Genomic DNA, 12,952 nt, shown 5'->3' on the forward strand with positions numbered 1-12,952 from the left:
CGCAACGTACTTTCACAACGGCCGATGTATTTATTTTTTACACAAGGTCTAGCAAAGCTTTTCACTTGCAATGGCCGCCGCAGAGTGATTGACATGAAGTGGGCGTTTCTGGGTGTCAACTGACCGTTTTCAGGGAGTGCTCGAAAAAACGCAGGCATGCCAAGAAAAACGCAGGCGTGGCTGGCCGAACGCAGGGCGTGTTTGTAATGTCAAATCCGGAACTGAATGGTCTGCAGAGATCGCAAGCGCTGAGTAGGTTTGCAGCTACTCGAAAACTGCACAATTTTTTTTTGTAGCCGCTCTGCGATCCTTTCATTCGCACTTCTGCTAAGCTAAAATACACTCCCAGTGGGCGGCGGCTTAGCGTTTGCATGACTGCTAAAAACTGCTAGTGAGCGATCAACTCGGAATGACCCCCATAGGGCCTAATTCAGCATGGATCATTAATCTGAGAAATTGCAGTTATCTGCGAGTAGAAAGGCGCCGCTCTGACAGAAAGAAAGGATGCCGCTGCCCTGACAGAAAGAAAGGATGCCACCGCCCTGACAGAAAGAAAGAATGCCGCCGCCCTGACAGAAAGAAAGAATGCCACCACCCTGACAGAAAGAAAGGATGCCACCGCCCTGACAGAAAGAAAGAATGCCGCCGCCCTGACAGAAAGAAAGAATGCTGCCGCCCTGACAGAAAGAAAGAATGCCGCCGCCCTGACAGAAAGAAAGGATGCCACCGCCCTGACAGAAAGAAAGGATGCCGCCGCCCTGACAGAAAGAAAGAATGCTGCTGCCCTTACAGAAAGAAAGAATGCTGCCGCCCTGACAGAAAGAAAGAATGCCGCCGCCCTGACAGAAAGAAAGAATGCTGCCGCCCTGACAGAAAGAAAGAATGCCACCTCCCTGACAGAAAGAAAGAATGCTGCCGCCCTGACAGAAAGAAAGGATGCCGCCGCCCTGACAGAAAGAAAGAATGCTGCCGCCCTGACAGAAAGAAAGAATGCCACCTCCCTGACAGAAAGAAAGAATGCTGCCGCCCTGACAGAAAGAAAGAATGCCGCCGCCCTGACAGAAAGAAAGGATGCCACCGCCCTGACAGAAAGAAAGGATGCCACCGCCCTGACAGAAAGAAAGAATGCCGCCGCCCTGACAGAAAGAAAGAATGCCGCCACCCTGACAGAAAGAAAGAACGCCGCCGCACTGACAGAAAGAAAAAAACTCCCCGTGCAAGTTCGCGAATGCATCGCAGATCGCTTCCCCCTCGCAGATGCATGCACAACTTCTGGAACATCGAAAAGTTTTTGCCGTGTGAGCAAATGTGAGTAGATCTGAAGCTACATCTCTGTGACTGAGACGGCCTGTAAGTAGTCTGTCCTGACGTCAGAGACCCTCTTCAAAAACGCCTGGGCACGCCTGCGTTTTTTCTGACACACCTTGTAAACGGCAGGTTTCCACCCAGAAACGCCAGATTCCTGTCAGTCAAACAGCGGCTGCATTGCGTTTACAATCTGTACGCATTTTCTGTCACTATTACCCCTCATTCGACAATCGCTCCATTAGCGATCAATGCTGAATTAGGCCCATAGTATTTTTCAGTGTTTTTTTTTTATTTTTCTGAAGGAACATGAACACACCTTCTCGAAGTTGGCCTTGTTCTCTGTCTCAACCGGCCCCACAGGCTGACAGGATGATTTTTTTTTTTGTATGGTACATCTCAGGGGGAGCGGTATCAACATAGGAGATAGATAAAGTACCAACCAGTCATGCTTCTATAATTTTTCAAGCACGGTCTGTACAATGACAGTTAGTAGCTGATTGGTTGGCACTTTATCTCTCTCCAAGATTTGATAACTCTCCTCCTCGGTCTCTCTTCTTTTGACATGATTAGAAACCAGATCCACCGCATTACCTTCAGATCTCCGAAGCAAGGACAAATACAGTTTTGCTGTGCTAGGCAGGATGGGAATGAGATAAAAGCAATGAAATGTTACGTGAAGGTAATTCTGCAGCCTTTAGTCTTATATATTGGGTCGTATTGCTTCACCCTACAATGCACATACGGCAGTAGCGGGCTCTGGCTTAACGTCCACGGAAGCAATCGCTGATGGGAGAAGAGCTCACTGACACTGCAGAAATGATTCAAATGCAATCTGAGATATCTGAACATATTACCTCTCAGAGAAGATACAGCATGTGTAGAATGTATTGTTGTCCTTGGATACAGAGAACGTGGAATCCCACACATGGGAGTACCATTGGGGGTCATTCCGAGTTGTTCGCTCGCAAGCTGCTTTTAGCAGCTTTGCACACGCTAAGCCGCCTACTGGGAGTGAATCTTAGCTTATCAAAATTGTGAACGAAAGATTAGCAATATTGCGAATAGACACTTCTTAGCAGTTTCTGAGTAGCTCGAGACTTACTCTTCCAGTGCGATCAGTTCAGTGCTTGTCGTTCCTGGTTTGACGTCACAAACACACCCAGCGTTCGCCCAGACACTCCTCCGTTTCTCCAGCCACTCCCACGTTTTTCCCAGAAACGGTAGCGTTTTTTCGCACACTCTCATAAAACGGCCAGTTTCCGCCCAGAAACACCCACTTCCTGTCAATCACATTACGATCACCAGAACGAAGAAAAAACCTCGTAATGCCGTGAGTAAAATACCTAACTACATAGCAAATTTACTTGGCGCAGTCGCACTGCGGACATTGCGCATGCGCATTAGCGACTAATCGCTCCGTTGCGAGAAAAAAATACAGAGCGAACAACTCGGAATGACCCCCATTGTTAGTAAGATGCTGGCCTTTGAACTCTGAATACTCAAAAGCGATTAGCATCTGCCGCAGAGATTGATACCGCCTGACTGGACTTGTGCTATAGATTAGCCAAGAAGGGTTTATTTCATTCTATATGGCAGTGTAGGCTCTTGGGGCACTATTAATACACTAGTAAGCAGTATATTTACTAAAGATTTTTATTGATTTTTATCAATTTAAAATCGATCTCGATCGATGTTGCGTTTCCAGGGCTAAAACACACATTTAGTAACTGATGATTTTTTTCATATTACTTTTTCAATGTTAGTACAGAACATGTGTGTGTTTTATCCCCAGAAACACAACATTGATTTAGAGTGATTTAAAAAAAAATTGACCTTTAGTAAATATACCCGTGTATGATTTCATCATTTCCTTTCTTGCGTATTGTTTGGGTTATTCAGAAATGAACGCAGATCGCTTCATCTACGCACAATTAGATTGCAGGGGCATCGGATCTGAGGTTGACCCCTTGCAGCGCAGCCTGGCTGCGATATCAGGCGGTCAGCAGACATTTTTTTCAGAGCAGCTGCATTTTCCTGGTGCCCCCCACCACCACCACCACACCCACTGCCATAACTCCACACCCGCAACGCCCGCTCCTGAAAATCACATTGCGGCCACATTCTTCAGGGTGCGCGTGTACAGGCCACCTGGATGCAGCCGCTGGGAGTAACCATACGGCTGCGTCCAGGGCTGAATCGGGCCCTGTAGCCTCTAGTTAGCAGCGTTGAGTTTGTACGCTCTCTCGTGTTTGTTCAGTTCTTCCCGCAATCCAAACAAACAGTCGTCCAAGCACTGGCGCCATCTCCATTTCGCTATCCCCATCATGGCCACCGAGATAGGATTGGGGGGTACTAAATGTTGGAGGGGCCAGTCGGGGACCCAAATCCGCCGCTGTTTATATAAAACATGTTTTCCCAAATGTGTATATCTGCAAAGAAAAAGCTACTATATATTTTTTGTTATATATTTCATTTTTTCATTTATTTTAATTCGTTTTATTGTTACAAATGGAACTGAAAGACCAGATCAAGGTTTCCGGAACAAACGTCCATGCATGAACCAAAATACTCAGTTCCGCAGATCCAAATGAAAGTGCGCCCCACCGGGGAATACGGGCGTGGTGACTCGGAGCAGTGGGTGGCATGGCTCCTATAAGCTCTCAGAGCCCTACAGAGATCTGGACATACATATTCCATATCCCTCCACACCCACCACCAGGTGTGGTATGCAAGGTCAACAGTAACTAGGTCAACCGCTATTGGTCGACAGGGATCTAAGTCGACATGGTCTAGGTCGACAGGTCAAAAGGTCGACATGAGTTTTTAAATGTTTTTTTGGTGTCGTTTTCTCCATACAGTGGCCGGGAACCCCAATTAGTGCACCGTGTCCCCTCGCATGGCTCGCTTCGCTCTCCATGATTCGGGCACGGTGCCTCGCTCCGCACTGCTTCGCTCGGCAAGTATGAAAAAGGTCAAAAAAGGAAGAAAATTGTGAAAAACTCATGTCGACCTTTTGACCTATCGACCTAGAACATGTCGACCTAGAGACCCTGTCGACCTAGTTACTGTCAACCTAGTTACTGTCGACCAATAGTGGATATTCCTAGTTACTGTCGACCTAGAAACCGGATCCCATCATGGCTCCCTCTTTGTCAGTTATTGTGTTCTGTAAATGAACCTGTTTGTAACTCCAGAACAGTAGCGGATCTTGATACGGGCACACGGGACTTTTGCCCGGGGTGCCGCCTTCCGGAGGGCGCCGACGCCTTCCGGAGGGCGCCGCACCATGGCAAAATCCACTACTGTTTGGCAGTGCCCCCAGCTGTGTCCCCCGGTGTGAAGGGAACTAGACGCTACCCATCTAGTTTCCCTTCGTGGAGAGGACCTTTGCTGTGCAGTGTGCGATGACGTCATCGCGCACCGCACAGCATTGTGGGACTGGCACAGACGCTAGGGGTCATAATTGACCTCTAGTGTCTATCTATGCTGTGCTAAGGGAGAGACGTCATGACGTCTCTCCAATAGATCCGAGGAGCGGCGCCGGCGGAGGTCAGCAGCAGAGGTCAGCAGCAGTCGGGAATCAGGAGCGGGGATAGTAAGTATATATATTTTTTTATTTATTTTTTATGTAAGCGGCGCTACTGTATAGAGGCACATCTCTACAGGGGACACAAATGGGGGCACAACTCTACAGGGGGCACAAATGGGGGCACAACTCTACAGGGGACACAAATGACGGCACAACTCTACAGGGGACACAAATGGGGGCACAACTCTACAGGTGGCATAACTGACCACGCCCCTGTATGAAGCCACACCCCTATTTTCGCCCGGGGTGCCACAAGGGCTAGAACCGGCCCTGCTCCAGATATATTTATTTTATTATTTATTTGAAGGTGGGCGAGGGGAACGGTAGGGGCTTTCCAGAGGGGCAATATTGAACTTTAGACAAATTGAAACAATAAAAAGCACATTCCTAATAAATATTTTACCTCCGCACAATAACATTTGCTCAAAGTTTAAGACCAGTACTAATGTGTTTGCCAAAAAAACAAAAATCTGAATAATTTTACTCGGTAATGTGCAATTCATATGCAAATATCATCCTTTCACTGTGCCTCGGTGATAATAATACTCAATAATTACATCCGATTTACAGGGGTTTTATCTTAGACCGAGCGCTGTCTGTTCTAATGTTCTGTACAAAGTGTAATAACTACAAAAAGGGATGTGTAATGTGTAGCAACTAAAAAATTATTAAATATAAATGATGAAAATTATTACTAATGAAAAATAATAAATAATATGAAAATGAAAGTAAAGATAAATATAAAAGTAAAAATAAAAATAAAAATAAAATTAAAAAATAAATAAAAATAAAAATAAAAATAAATAAAAATGAAAATACAAATAAAAATAAAAATAAATATAAATTGTAAATAATAAATAATAAAGTGAAATAAAGGGGGAGGGAGGGTAAGGAAGGTGGGGAGGGGAATGGTGCAATGTTTACAGCTCCTTTGTTGGAGCTTTAGTTGGAGCTTTTAGACACAGTTCAGGAGAGGAAACAGTCTCTTAGTAGAAAAAGGCTATCCCTATCTTACCCTGATATTTTCTTTTCTGCTGAGGCCGTGACCGGGAGTGGCTTCCGGTGGTGTTGTTCCTGTCAGCTTGGTAGGACAGCCCTGCCTTGATGCTGGGCTGTGGCTGCCTTCCACTTGCTGTGCTGTAGCCGCTGTTTAGAGCCGATCCGCCGCGACCGGAAGTTCGGGTCTGCACTTCCGGTAGTTCGAATGCTGGTGGCGGAATTGGCAATGTGAAATGTCCTCTGTGTCTGCTCCTTCTTGTTCCAACGCGTTTCGAATCCAGAGCTGGATTCTTTCTCAAGGAAGTGATGAAGTTCTTGGGATTGTGCTCCTTTTTATCTGTAAAAACTTTATTAGGAAAACGGGAAGTGGCCGGAACCGGAAGTGCGGTTCCTGGCGGCGACCTCATGGTAAAAAAGGGAATGTATTCCCTAGGCTTAAAAGCAATTGCACTTGTTTTTGGGAGAAAAGGGAATGGAAAGATAAAGGTAGGGAATAACAATAAGAAAGAATAAAAAAGAATAAAAATAAAAATAAAAATAAAAATAAAAATAAAAAAATAAATAAAATGGGAAATTAAAAATAAAAGTGAAATGTAATTGTAAAAAGACCATATATTTTTATGGTCTTTGATGTTTTGTATTTATTTTTATTCTTCTTATGATATATATCTATTCAGTTGGAGATTAGGGGTTAGTTATAAGAAGACGTTCAGTTCTATATCAATGTTTAGACCGTATGGTTCTAAGGTCTTCATTTTATATATCCATTCGGTTTCTTTCTTTTTTAATGTTTTTACAATGTCCTCTCCTCTCCAATGGGCTGTAATGTTTTGGATCCCAATGAATGTTAACCCAGCAGGGTCTTGATTGTGTTTTTCGAGAAAATGAGCTGACACACTGTGTGTTTTTAGGCCCCTTTTTATGTTGTAGACATGCTCTGCTATCCTTATTTTCAGTTTTCGTTTAGTTTGCCCTACGTACTGTTTTCCGCATGTACATTCCAGGACATAGATGACTCCTTCTGTGTGACAGGTCACTTGATCTCTAATTTTAAATTCTTCTTTTGTTGTATTTGATTTGAAAGTGGTTGTTGGTTTAGTCGTAGTTTGTTGATTCCTGCAACCGGCACAGGTCGTACAGTGATGGAATCCTTTGCTTTTTTCAGGATTCTTTGGTTCTTGTGTAATTGCTAAGAAACTGTGAGTCAGCTGTTGTTTTAAATTATTGGCTTTTTTGTAGATTACTTTCGGTTTATTTGGGATGGATTCTTTCAGGTCTTCATCAAGGGAGAGAATGTGCCAGTGTTTTTCTAAAATTCGTTCCATGTCCTTGTGATTACTGTTGAACTGTGTTATGAATGTTACAGGTAGTTCTTTTTTTTCTTTTTGTTTGAAAGAGAGCAGTTCTTTTCTTTCTAATTTTTGTATTTCTCCTAGTTGTTGTGTCAAGTGATTCTCTTTGTATCCTTTTTGCAGGAATTTGTTCTTCATTTCATAGGCCTGCTGTTCAAATACCTTCACATCAGTGCAATTCCTCTTTAATCGGCGGAATTGACCTCCTGGAATGTTTTCTATCCATTGTCTGTGATGGTTGCTGTTGTGTGAGAGCATATTGTTGCCGTTCACTTTTTTGAAATGGGTTTTTGTCAAAATTTTATTGTCTTCGATGTAGATTTCTAAGTCGAGAAAAACTACTGTTTTGACACTGTGTGTAGTGGTGAATTCAAGGTTCATATTGTTGTTGTTTATGTGCTCTTTGAATTGTGATAGGACATCTTGAGTTCCGTTCCAGATAAAGAACACGTCGTCTATGTATCGATGCCAGCTTACGATGTTCTGTAAAAAGGGGTTGTTCTCCCAAATGTTCAGGTCCTCCCAGTATGAAACAAAGAGGTTTGCATAACTGGGTGCGAAAGACGTACCCATTGCTGTGCCGCATTGCTGTAGAAAAAAGTCGCCTTCGTACCAGAAATAATTATTGTGAAGAATGTATTCAATGCTGTCCATGATAAAGTTTATTTGTGTGTTTGAGATAGTTGTTTGAGTACATAGGAAGTGACGGGTTGCTTCACATCCTGTTTGATGGTTAATTACCGTGTACAAGGATTTTATGTCACTTGTACATAGTATGTACCCCTCCTGCCATTTGGTGCTATGTAGAATTTGTAGTATACTTGTGGTGTCTTTGAGGAAACTTTTCTGTTTCCCTACAATGTCTTGAAGAAAGAAGTCGATGTATTTTGATAAATTTGAAGAGATTGAACAAATACCGGATACTATTGGTCTCCCTGGTGGATTTTCCAGATTTTTATGGATTTTAGGGAGATAGTACAAGTATACTACAAATTCTACATAGCACCAAATGGCAGGAGGGGTACATACTATGTACAAGTGACATAAAATCCTTGTACACGGTAATTAACCATCAAACAGGATGTGAAGCAACCCGTCACTTCCTATGTACTCAAACAACTATCTCAAACACACAAATAAACTTTATCATGGACAGCATTGAATACATTCTTCACAATAATTATTTCTGGTACGAAGGCGACTTTTTTCTACAGCAATGCGGCACAGCAATGGGTACGTCTTTCGCACCCAGTTATGCAAACCTCTTTGTTTCATACTGGGAGGACCTGAACATTTGGGAGAACAACCCCTTTTTACAGAACATCGTAAGCTGGCATCGATACATAGACGACGTGTTCTTTATCTGGAACGGAACTCAAGATGTCCTATCACAATTCAAAGAGCACATAAACAACAACAATATGAACCTTGAATTCACCACTACACACAGTGTCAAAACAGTAGTTTTTCTCGACTTAGAAATCTACATCGAAGACAATAAAATTTTGACAAAAACCCATTTCAAAAAAGTGAACGGCAACAATATGCTCTCACACAACAGCAACCATCACAGACAATGGATAGAAAACATTCCAGGAGGTCAATTCCGCCGATTAAAGAGGAATTGCACTGATGTGAAGGTATTTGAACAGCAGGCCTATGAAATGAAGAACAAATTCCTGCAAAAAGGATACAAAGAGAATCACTTGACACAACAACTAGGAGAAATACAAAAATTAGAAAGAAAAGAACTGCTCTCTTTCAAACAAAAAGAAAAAAAAGAACTACCTGTAACATTCATAACACAGTTCAACAGTAATCACAAGGACATGGAACGAATTTTAGAAAAACACTGGCACATTCTCTCCCTTGATGAAGACCTGAAAGAATCCATCCCAAATAAACCGAAAGTAATCTACAAAAAAGCCAATAATTTAAAACAACAGCTGACTCACAGTTTCTTAGCAATTACACAAGAACCAAAGAATCCTGAAAAAAGCAAAGGATTCCATCACTGTACGACCTGTGCCGGTTGCAGGAATCAACAAACTACGACTAAACCAACAACCACTTTCAAATCAAATACAACAAAAGAAGAATTTAAAATTAGAGATCAAGTGACCTGTCACACAGAAGGAGTCATCTATGTCCTGGAATGTACATGCGGAAAACAGTACGTAGGGCAAACTAAACGAAAACTGAAAATAAGGATAGCAGAGCATGTCTACAACATAAAAAGGGGCCTAAAAACACACAGTGTGTCAGCTCATTTTCTCGAAAAACACAATCAAGACCCTGCTGGGTTAACATTCATTGGGATCCAAAACATTACAGCCCATTGGAGAGGAGAGGACATTGTAAAAACATTAAAAAAGAAAGAAACCGAATGGATATATAAAATGAAGACCTTAGAACCATACGGTCTAAACATTGATATAGAACTGAACGTCTTCTTATAACTAACCCCTAATCTCCAACTGAATAGATATATATCATAAGAAGAATAAAAATAAATACAAAACATCAAAGACCATAAAAATATATGGTCTTTTTACAATTACATTTCACTTTTATTTTTAATTTCCCATTTTATTTATTTTTTTATTTTTATTTTTATTTTTATTTTTTATTTTTATTTTTATTTTTATTCTTTTTTATTCTTTCTTATTGTTATTCCCTACCTTTATCTTTCCATTCCCTTTTCTCCCAAAAACAAGTGCAATTGCTTTTAAGCCTAGGGAATACATTCCCTTTTTTACCATGAGGTCGCCGCCAGGAACCGCACTTCCGGTTCCGGCCACTTCCCGTTTTCCTAATAAAGTTTTTACAGATAAAAAGGAGCACAATCCCAAGAACTTTATCACTTCCTTGAGAAAGAATCCAGCTCTGGATTCGAAACGCGTTGGAACAAGAAGGAGCAGACACAGAGGACATTTCACATTGCCAATTCCGCCACCAGCATTCGAACTACCGGAAGTGCAGACCCGAACTTCCGGTCGCGGCGGATCGGCTCTAAACAGCGGCTACAGCACAGCAAGTGGAAGGCAGCCACAGCCCAGCATCAAGGCAGGGCTGTCCTACCAAGCTGACAGGAACAACACCACCGGAAGCCACTCCCGGTCACGGCCTCAGCAGAAAAGAAAATATCAGGGTAAGATAGGGATAGCCTTTTTCTACTAAGAGACTGTTTCCTCTCCTGAACTAAGTGTCTAAAAGCTCCAACTAAAGCTCCAACAAAGGAGCTGTAAACATTGCACCATTCCCCTCCCCACCTTCCTTACCCTCCCTCCCCCTTTATTTCACTTTATTATTTATTATTTACAATTTATATTTATTTTTATTTTTATTTGTATTTTCATTTTTATTTATTTTTATTTTTATTTTTATTTATTTTTTAATTTTATTTTTATTTTTATTTTTACTTTTATATTTATCTTTACTTTCATTTTCATATTATTTATTATTTTTCATTAGTAATAATTTTCATCATTTATATTTAATAATTTTTTAGTTGCTACACATTACACATCCCTTTTTGTAGTTATTACACTTTGTACAGAACATTAGAACAGACAGCGCTCGGTCTAAGATAAAACCCCACAACTCACCTCCAAACAACCTGAGCAGCTTTTCATCACAGCGCAGCCTACTATACAATTCTTTTCTCACATCCGATTTACAGTGCATATTTACAGCACCCTTGTCTTCGCTGATGAGCGCCTATGCTCCGTACAGAGTTACGATGATACTCCGACACTTTTATTATCAGCGAGAAGTTGTCTCTGTGACTCAAATGCGGGATGAGCCTGACGTATACAAAGTATTCCCCGCTGCAGACTCCCTGGCAGAGGTGAGCTGGTAGGCTGTTTGGCAGAGGTTCTCAAACTCGGTCCTCAGGACCCCACACAGTGCATGTTTTGCAGGTCTACTCACAGAATCGCAAGTGAAATAATTAGCTCCACCTGTGGACCTTTTAAAATGTGTCAGTGAGTAATTAATACACCTGTGCACCTGCTGGGTTACCTGCAAAACATGCACTGTGTGGGCTACCGAGGACCGAGTTTGAGAACCTCTGCTGTTTGGCATCAGATACAGATGTTTACTTGAGAACTGTTCAGTCGTTAGCTACTGTCAGAACAGATACAACACGTTTACACCCTAAGGAAGGATTTTCTGCCTGTTAATTGCAGCAGAGCTGCGGGGGGGGGGGGGGAGGGTGTAATATCTTCCGGGGTTGCAAAGATTATAATTATGCAATCACATGAATATGCATGACTTATCTGCACCGGCAGAGCAGACGGATGACTGTAAAATGTTTATAAAAGGTTTTCTACTGTTGAAATACAGGAATACAGGATGAGAAAATGATCATTGGTGTATCTACAATGGCTGCAGGCAGTGCCGGAACAGCGCTGCTCTGTAACCACTGGTGAAATCACAGGGAACGTGGCGCAGGTTTTCCAAAGATATGCAGAACAGAGAAATCACCAGGAAAATGGCACCCGCGTCATTTCCCCGGAAAACTGGCATGGTCCCTGAGTCTACTGTGTGCATGAGCCAATTGCAGTGGGTGGGGGGCGGGGGGGGGGGGGGGTGACGGAGTGCACATAGACTGCACAAAGGGCCCCTTCCTCTCTTACATCACCCCTGAGGAAGATACCATTTCATTCTAAGTCATACAAAGTAGGTGGGTCATGGATCGCTATTGCTACTTTTGCCCTTATTTATCAAGGGCCCTCATTCCGAGTGGATCGGTCGCAAGGCGAATTTAGCAGAGTTACACACGCTAAGCCGCCGCCTACTGGGAGTGTATCTTAGCATCTTAAAATTGCGACCGATGTATTCGCAATATTGCGCTCACAAACTACTTAGCAGTTTTAGAGTAGCTCCAGACTTACTCTGCCTGTGCGATCAGTTCAGTGCTTGTCGTTCCTGGTTTGACGTCACAAACACACCCAGCGTTCGCTCAGACACTCCCCCGTTTCTCCGGCCACTCCTGCGTTTTTTCCGGAAACGGTAGCGTTTTCAGCCACACTCCCATAAAACGGCCTGTTTCCGCCCAGTAACACCCATTTCCTGTCAATCACATTACGATCGCCGGAGCGATGAAAAAGCCGTGAGTAAAAATACTATCTTCATAGCAAAGATACTTGGCGCAGTCGCAGTGCGAATATTGCGCATGCGCACTAAGCGGAATTTCACTGCGATGCGATGAAAAATACCGAGCGAACGACTCGGAATGAGGGCCAATGAGTGATACATTTCACTGTGAGTGATAAATTGCACCAGCCAATCAGCTCCTAACTTCCATGCCACAGGGTGGGTTTGAAAAATGACAGTTAAGAGCTGATTGGCTGGTGCAATTTATCACAGTAAAATTAATCACTCATTGATAAATAAGGGCATAAAAGTGCAAACTCAATTGCAAAGAATCGAACACAGGTAGTCACCACCCAGAAATGGAAAAAGACGCCCACTGCAGTGTTTGCCATACACGTGCAGATGCGTATACATCGCAATCTATACGCAGAATCAGGAACATCGAAGGGGTACAGTCAATCTGCGCCAAGCCAGAGCATCCACAAATCTGCACATGCCATTGCATGCAAGTGATCGCAGATGACGTCAGAGACCCACCCGCCAAACGCCACAACACGCCTGAGTTTTTGCCGCCACTTCCGCAAAACGCCATGTTACTGCCCCT

The sequence above is a fragment of the Pseudophryne corroboree genome, chromosome 4 (genome assembly GCF_028390025.1).
Source record: "Pseudophryne corroboree isolate aPseCor3 chromosome 4, aPseCor3.hap2, whole genome shotgun sequence".
In the NCBI taxonomy this organism is placed as follows: domain Eukaryota; kingdom Metazoa; phylum Chordata; class Amphibia; order Anura; family Myobatrachidae; genus Pseudophryne; species Pseudophryne corroboree.